We start from the raw sequence: 8105 nt of genomic DNA, 5'->3' as shown, positions 1-8105 counted from the left end.
AAAGGAGGCTCAGAGAAAAAGTTCTGGTTTTTAAACCTTGTATTTAAGAGAGAAGAAATAGGGATAGAGAGAGGCCCAGATTTTGGTGCAGCAGTTATCACATAACCTCTTTTCTTTCTTTATTGGCGAGGGGATCCTTGCAGCTCGGGAACACCAAAGAACCTCTTTCCTCAGAGATCAACTGGAAAACAGCAAACAGCAGTGAAGAACCAAGGAGGTTAGGTGGCAGGGACAAATCCAAAGGACATCTGTTCTCATGAAGCCAGCTTCAGGTAGTAGTGAGCAAGGCTGTGCAGATTGGATCCAGCAAGAAAGCTGATCTAGGGCTTGGAAGCAAGGGTGGCCCACAGAGCAAAACATGGCAAAGTGCTATGGCAAGTGTCTGCTGCAGCGTCCAAGTAATGGGAGACTCCAAAATATGGAAACTAAGTGAGGTGCCCTGGAGACCAGATGGAACACACTGGCTCAAAGAACCAGTGGCAGTTAAAGCCCAAATCATGTCCTGAGGAGACATTCCAGAAGCTCAGGATTCTCACTGCATCATGAGGACTCATGATGCAGTGAGGCTCCTGAGCATGTCAAAAGTGAGACCCTTATGTCTGCAGTCTCAAACATAAGCAGAGAGGCTTCTGGGAGCCTGCAGAAAAGCAGTACTAGCAAAAAGCACTATCACATCGTAGTGCAATAGCATTATTGTTCAATCCTCATTTTTAATACAACTAAGCCATCCACTTGTGCTAGCATAACAGTATTCTTTCTGCATGCTGTTCCTTGCTCTGGAAGTTGACCACAACATATTAGTAGGATGACCAAAGCTGAGAACAATTTTTCTTTGTTTGCCAGAGGCCAAATTTCCTTACACTATCCAAAGCTCTTTTTAAAAAAATAAATAAATCTGGACTTCATTATTGAGGGATCTGTATAAAAAGGTACCTTTGACCACTTAATTCCCAGATTTATACTTTTGCAAATTAGCAGTTCAGTGGAATGTCAGAGACAATCATCAGTACTTCTTTAATTATTATTTCTTGTGATAGCCCAACCAGATAATCACTCTGCTTTTTACATTACTTTGTTGGTAAGGCCCCCTGAGGCTCTGTCCCAAGGGATATTATTTGCATTCATACCTCGCTCCATGTCTGCTAAGGATGTCACTGCCCAATTAAACTGATATTTTAAAGTCCTTAAACAAATAGAAACAGATGAGATACAAAACCAGGGTCACTTAAATCCACTTTAAGATACAAACACTCAAAACCTGAAGAATTTCTTTCTTTCTTTTTTAAAGCCTACTCTGGGGAGAAGTAGACTTGAGAAAGTAGCAAACTTTTCTTAGAAAAACAAAACATTTTTTCTTCAAACAAACAGGAGGAGGGGGAGATTTTGTGGGACCGGTATCTTTTTAGGGGAGAAGTCCTGGTGTGTGTGGGTGGGTGGGGGTTGTCTATTTTTTGCCAGGGCTTGTTTTGGTGGCTGTCTGTTTTTTTGCAAGGGCTTGTTTTTGTGGCTGTCTGTGGCATTCAGTTTTAGTTTCTCTTTTGCTTGGAGAGAGACAGTGGAAGGAGCCAACAAGGGCTGAATTGAGTCACACCTGGTGGGAGGGGCCATATTTCTGTTGAGTCTGGTTGCCTCAGTTTGAAGCCTGCTCTGGGAAGAGGAGAAGCAGACATGACAAGGTAGCAAATCTTTCTAGAAACCAACTTTTTTCTTCTTTAAACAAACAAACAAACAAACAAACAAACAAACAGGAGTAGGGGGATATTTTGAGGGGCTTGTATCTTTGTACAGGAGAAGCCCCAGTGTCTGTGTCTTTTTTCTTTCTTTCTTTCTTTCTTTCTCCCCAGGGTTTATTTTTTACCAGGGCTTGTTTGGGTGCTGAGTCACTTTCAATTTTAGATTCTCTTTTGTCTGGAGAGAAAGAGTGGGAGGAGCCCACTAGAGCTTAGGTGAGTCACATCTGGTTGGAGGGGAACATCTCTGTTGAGCCTGGTTGCCTCAGTTTGAAGCCTACTGTCTAGCAGAGGAGGCGACTAGGGAGGTTAGAGACCAGAACTTAGCAAACAGGAACTAGTAAATGGGTATCATAACAATTTTGCAGGAGAGCCTGAAAGGAGCCCCTCTTTATCACATCGAGCCCAGTGGAAAAGAAGGTAAGTACTACTCCCACTTTCTCAGGAAAGAACATTTAAACTACTGAACAGCTGACAACTTCAGCTAAGATCTAACTTTAAAACAAACAATCTCCAAATATCTTTTTAAAAAACCAACAAAACCAGTCATAATGGTAGAAAGCCAGCAGGGGAGGGGGCACTTCCCAGTGTATTGCAAAGAGTGTTGCATGTATGACTATCTGGTTGATGGGCAGAAGTTGTGGGTGAGTGCTCAGTACAAAAAGCTCCCTGCTCATGGGGAACAAGTCCGTTTCCTCAAAGCAAAAGTGGCTGATCTGGAGAAGTTCGAAGAGTCAGAGAGGTACATGGGCAAGACCTTCAGGGACATGATAGAGGCATCCAACTCCCAGGCTGATGGCTCCTGTGTTGTCATGGAGAATGGAGGTCTCAGAGAAGTTGGACATTATTCTAAGGAAAAGGGAAATGCTCCCTTAGAAGGGAACCCTCCTGTGGATGGTGAGTCCATATCCTATCACAGAGGGGATACTCCTCCGAACATTAGGGGTATAGAGACATGGGTCTGTGACCTGTCCGTAGACCACACAATGAATTGCCTACCTGGTTCAAAGGTTGAGGATGTCATGCAGCATCTAGATAGGCTGCTAGGCAATGCTGGGGAGGAGTCAGCTGTCGTGGTGCACGTCAACACCAACAATGTTGGTAAATGTAGTTGGGAGGTCCTGGAAGCAAAACCTAGGATGCTAGGTAGCAAATTGAAGTCCAGGACCCCCAAGGTAGTATTCTCATAAATGCTCCCCCTTCCTTCCTTCCTTCCTTCCTTCCTTCCTTCCTTCCTTCCTTCCTTCCTTGCAATGAAATTACAACAGTGCATAAACATGATCAAGGAGAGTAATAATTGAAACAGAAAAAGAAAAAGAAAAAATACTTAAATATAAGATACAACTAAAGTAAAGTGTGCTGTCAAGTTGATTTCAACTCCTGGTGCCCACAGAGCCCAGTGGTTTTCTTTGGTAGAATACAGGAGAGGTTTACCATTGCCTCCTCCCGTGCAGTATGAGATGATGCCTTTCAGCATCTTCGTATATCACTGCTGCCCGATATAGTACCAGCAGGGATTCAAACTGTCAACCTTCTGCTTGTTAGTCAAGCATTTCCCCACTGTGCCACTTAAGGTGGACTGCACCTTCTTCTAAGGATATATATTTTATGCTTCAAAGCATAAACGATTTATTAAAATTCAACCAAATAGCTGAAAATTCCTCTTCTTTACCTTGCCATGTCAGGAAAAAAAATCCAGTTCAAATGCTGACAAGTAGCACATGTCAGTTATCCAAAATTACAGTTCAGGAGTAAATTTGTCCTTCCAGTGTTGTTTTATAGTCCTTTTGGCAACCACCCAAGCATGAAGAATCCACAATTCTTTATATAATGCTTGATCAGAAATGTTACCTCTTCCATGTGAAGGACCACCAAGACAGGTGGAGCTGAGAGGTCTTAGTACATGGATGAGATGGTGGTGCTGAGAGGAGAAGTTTAGATTTGTTAGGCACTGGGCTACATTTTGGGACAAGATGGACTCCAGTTGAATGGATGGGCTCCACTTGAACCAAGATGGAATCAGACTGCTGTTGCTTAAAATAAAATAAAAATGTTGCAGAGCAGCTTATAAAATGGTGCCTAGGGTATAGCCTACAGGAGCTGGTTAGGCAAATGCCATCCCTTGTGTAGATGTAGGGTGCAGATGTTTCACATAAACCAGAAGGCAATAGAGTAGAACCAGGTAAAGAACAGACAGAAGGATGTGTTAACAGGTCAGAGGAAGATAGCACACAACAGGTAAGAGATTTAGCTTATAGGTGCTTATATGACAGTGCCAGAAGCCTTCGAGCCAAGATGGGCAAGCTGGAGTGCTTGGTTGCTAATGAAAACACAGATATAGTGGGCATAATGGAAACATGGTGGAACAGCAAGAATCAATGGGATATTGTTATTGCTAGATATAAACTCTATAGAAAGGACAGGAAGGGGTGAATTGGGGGTGGAGTGACACTATATGTTAAAGAAGTGATAAAATCCAATAAACTAGAAAATCTAGAAGGACCGGAGTCCTTCACAGAATCATTATGAGTGATAATACAAGGCCTGAAAGGAAATATGCTATTAGAGACATGTCATCGCCCTCTGGATGACAGTGACTGGGAGTTGCAGAAAGAAATCGGACAGGCGTCAAATAGAGACAGAGCTATAATAATGGGTGACTTCAATTACCCACACATAGACTAGGTAAATTCACAGTCGGGTAATGACAAAGAGGCCAGATTTCTAGGAATGCTGAATGACTGTGCCCTCGAACAATTGCTCATGGAACCAAACAGAGAGAAGATGACCTTGGACTTAATCCTGATGAGTGTCCAGGACTTGGTGCCAGATGTCAGTGTCATGGAACCTTTAGGGAAGAGTGACCATCTTGTTAATGGAACTGTCCTTGGGTGATTGTTGAACATCCCAAAATTGCGTTCAGGCTCTGTGTAAGGAAATTAGCTCAGAGTGGAGCAGTTCCACATCAGAATAATTGTTGTTCAAAGCTTTGCTTGCAGGAAAAAGAACTGAGAGAGAGATTGCTGAAGTTCAAAAACAAAGGTTTTATTTGAGGGTAAGGGGTACAATGGAGTAAGAGAGTAACTTAAAATGATATTATTACTAAAATTACATTACAAGATTAACTGTATAACTGCTAAGAGGAAGTGTAGCTTAGTGTCCAAATTAAAGTAGTTTTAAAGTAGTTTTAAAGAATTAAAGTGGTATGGCAAGTGTCAGCTGCAGCATCCAAAGTATGGAAAACAAGTGAGGGACATTGGAGACCAAGTGGAGCACACTGGCTTAAGGAAACAGGGCAATAAAAGCCAACATTCTGTCCTTAGGAGAAATTCCAGTTACTCTTCTTCCTTGAATAGGGCAGTTCCAGGGAATCTCAAAAGCTCCCGTTGTTTGTGTTTGCTGTGCTGCATTACAGCACAATGAAGCTCTCCACACAAGCAGAGTAGCACCTAGGGGTGCTAAAGAGGGGTGTGTGGTAGGCTCCCAAGGGTGCCAACTACCACCCGAGTCCCAAAGCAATCAGTCAAAGGGGCAATTTTAAATGATTTTTTAAAAAAGTATTAGTATTTTTCCTATTGGGAATAATGGGGTTTAGATTCTTCGATACCACATAGATTCTATATAATCAATCCCTATGTAAAATCTATGTGACATCAGAGAATCCAACACAATTGACATCAGAGAATGTGGATCCTCTGGATTTTTGTATTTTGTATTAGGTTTTTGTATGGCACATAGATTCTACTTAGGAATCTTTATGAAGAAACTGTGTGCCATCAGAGAATCCAACACATGTGGATTGAATCAGGGGTCATTCAATGAAATTGATTGCCAAGAAATCAGACAAAAGGAAGTATTTTTTCATACTGCACTCAGTTTAACCTATGGAATTCTCTGTCACAAGATGAGGTGACAGCCAGCAACTTGGATGGCTTTAAGAAGGGCTTTGCTAAATTCATGGAGGACCAGTCTATCAATGGCTACTAGTCTGAGGGCTATAGGCCACCTCCAGCCTAAGTGGCAAGATTCCTCTCAATACTTATTGAAGGGGAGCAACAATAGGGCATACCCTCAGCTCTTACCTGTGGGCTTCCCAGAGGCATCTTCCCAGAGGCACTGTGAGAATCAGGATGCTGGGCTAGATAGACTTTGGGCCTGATCAAGCAGGGCTGTTCTTATGTTTTTATATTATCCTCTGAAGATGTAATGTATACTCCAAAAATATGCCAGATTGTGGTAGAACATGCAAAAATGCTGGTGTCTGTTTCTTAAATCTAATATATTGAATATATTTCTATACTGCTTTTCTAAAAACAATTTGTACTCAAATCTGTTTATGTAGTAAATAATGTGTTTCCATAATAAACATAAAACCAAGAAATTCAAATATAAGAACAAAGAAAGCAGCAGGATAAAACCAATGTCAAACCCGCATAAAACATTAAATAATATTAAAAGTCAAACAAACGTGATTAATTTAAGGGATATGCAAAATGTTTCATGCTCAAACCATTTTGAGCTCGAAATGGGCTGTTTTGAGTGTTTTGAGTTTGAAACAAAACACCCTTAAAATTAGGGGCCTGTTTCGAGCTTGACATATTTCTACTGTTTCAAGTGCCATTTTGGCAGGCTGTTTTCCCCTTCCTGAAGCCAGCACTGGCTTCCAATTGGCTTGCAATCTCCTTGCTTCTTGGTAGTTTGTTATCATCAAAATCAAGTGTTGTCATGGGCAACTGTGCGCCCATTGGCCGGGGGGAGGGAGGGAGAGGGAACACTTTTGGAGGGAATTTCAAAATGTATTCAAAGCAACTGGCAAGGGGAGAGGGAGAGGGAGAGAGAGCCCTTCTGCCTCTCTTGAAGAAGAACAGGAGGAAATTAGGCTTGGTTTTGTGGGTTTCCCCCTCAGCGTTTAGTATAATATGCTGTGCTATTGCTGCTATAGCAATTTGGTTTTCCTAGATCTCAAAGGGGGGACAAAAAGGGAGAGATTTCCATTTACAAGGAGGGAATTTTGGTGGGTAGGTGTGCCACCTGCCCGCCACCATCTCCCCCCACCCCACCCCCACTGGCTGTTGAGTACCAGTGTGTGCTTGGCCTGATTGCCTAGAGCTCCTGGTCAGACATACTCCAGCTGAAGACACCACAATAAGATGTGAGATTGGTGAGGACACCCCCCCCACACACAACCACCAGAATCCCCCTTGGCTATATTAGAGTTCTTTCTTTTAAATAGGGCCTAGTTTGGGGAAAGGGATGTAGGTAGGTAGGTACTAGGACTGGGCAGCATAGGTAGGAGGGTACTGGGTAGCTTAGGCCACAGTAATCCCCTCTTCCCCTAGACTTAGTCCATTGGTGCTTGCTCTCCCCCTCCCCCCTCCAGGTGTCTATACAAATGTATATGTTTTTGCGTGAATGACTGTACATGCCTTTGTGATTTGTTTTAAAAGTGAACCAGGATACAGACAGGTCCCTCAAATTCATGGTACAGACAGGAGGTGCACTGCTGTACGTGCATACACCATGCACAGAGTGTATATGTGTCAAACATAATGCGTGAACAGAGCTTGAGAAAAAGAACATTTTTCCTTTTCTTGGATAGGCCACTGAACGCTTTCCTGTGGTGAGTGCTCCATGCCACATTGATAGCATCCAAAACTGTTTATCTTTACACTCCTGCCAGCGTGAGCAATCCTCTGGTACAGAAGACATCAAATTATTTTCTTCAGCATCACATTGCACAGACTACGGAAAGAGTCTTTATACCTGCCACTGGCATTGGATTAGCTCTACAATACCAAGATGAACTATAAGCAGTTGTGTGCATTTCCCAGCTGGAATTGCCTTCAGTATCCTGCTCCTCTGGCCAGCAGCCTCGATGCTACAGGGAATAGGGCAAAAGTTCCTGATTTGCAGGGCTACTGGCTTGAGCCCCAGAATACCTGACAACAGCCCTAGATTGGTGAGCTTATTTGTATTGACTTAGATTTATAGCCTGCTTCCCTTCTGAAGATTCAGGAATGATAACAGCAACAACAAAAGCTGTTCCCCACCAAGGACGCTAAGATAACTCACTCCTCAAGTGGAAAGCATTTTTCAAATAATCACAAATACCCAGATGTTGAATATGATTTGGGTATCATATACTTGGAGCACTGCTGCTAACAAAGTTTTAACTGTATTGAATTTTCATTAGTGCAAAACAGATAAACAATGCTGTGGCTTTGTGCCTAGAATTTGCAAGAAATCTGCAGGGACTTCCTTATCATTTTCTGAGTATTGTTATACTTGGTAGTTGCATGATAGGAAGCCGTAATTAAACTGAGCATGTATCAGAGGGATACACTGGTGTAGTATATTAAAAAAATAATGCTTAGG

At 42.4% G+C, this 8105-nt stretch overlaps 1 long non-coding RNA gene across 1 annotated transcript; it reads left to right on the top strand.

Annotated features, from left to right (window-relative positions):
- Nucleotides 1-1621: 1621 nt before the first annotated feature.
- On the top strand, nucleotides 1622-7678 carry LOC128349374 (uncharacterized). The gene is made up of 3 exons (XR_008318781.1): nucleotides 1622-1676; nucleotides 2099-2150; nucleotides 7330-7678. It is a non-coding gene; the product is annotated as an uncharacterized LOC128349374 (long non-coding RNA).
- Nucleotides 7679-8105: the final 427 nt, after the last annotated feature.

Source organism: Hemicordylus capensis, chromosome 3 (genome assembly GCF_027244095.1).
Source record: "Hemicordylus capensis ecotype Gifberg chromosome 3, rHemCap1.1.pri, whole genome shotgun sequence".
Classification (NCBI taxonomy): domain Eukaryota; kingdom Metazoa; phylum Chordata; class Lepidosauria; order Squamata; family Cordylidae; genus Hemicordylus; species Hemicordylus capensis.
This window is presented reverse-complemented; position numbering and strand designations above follow the sequence as displayed.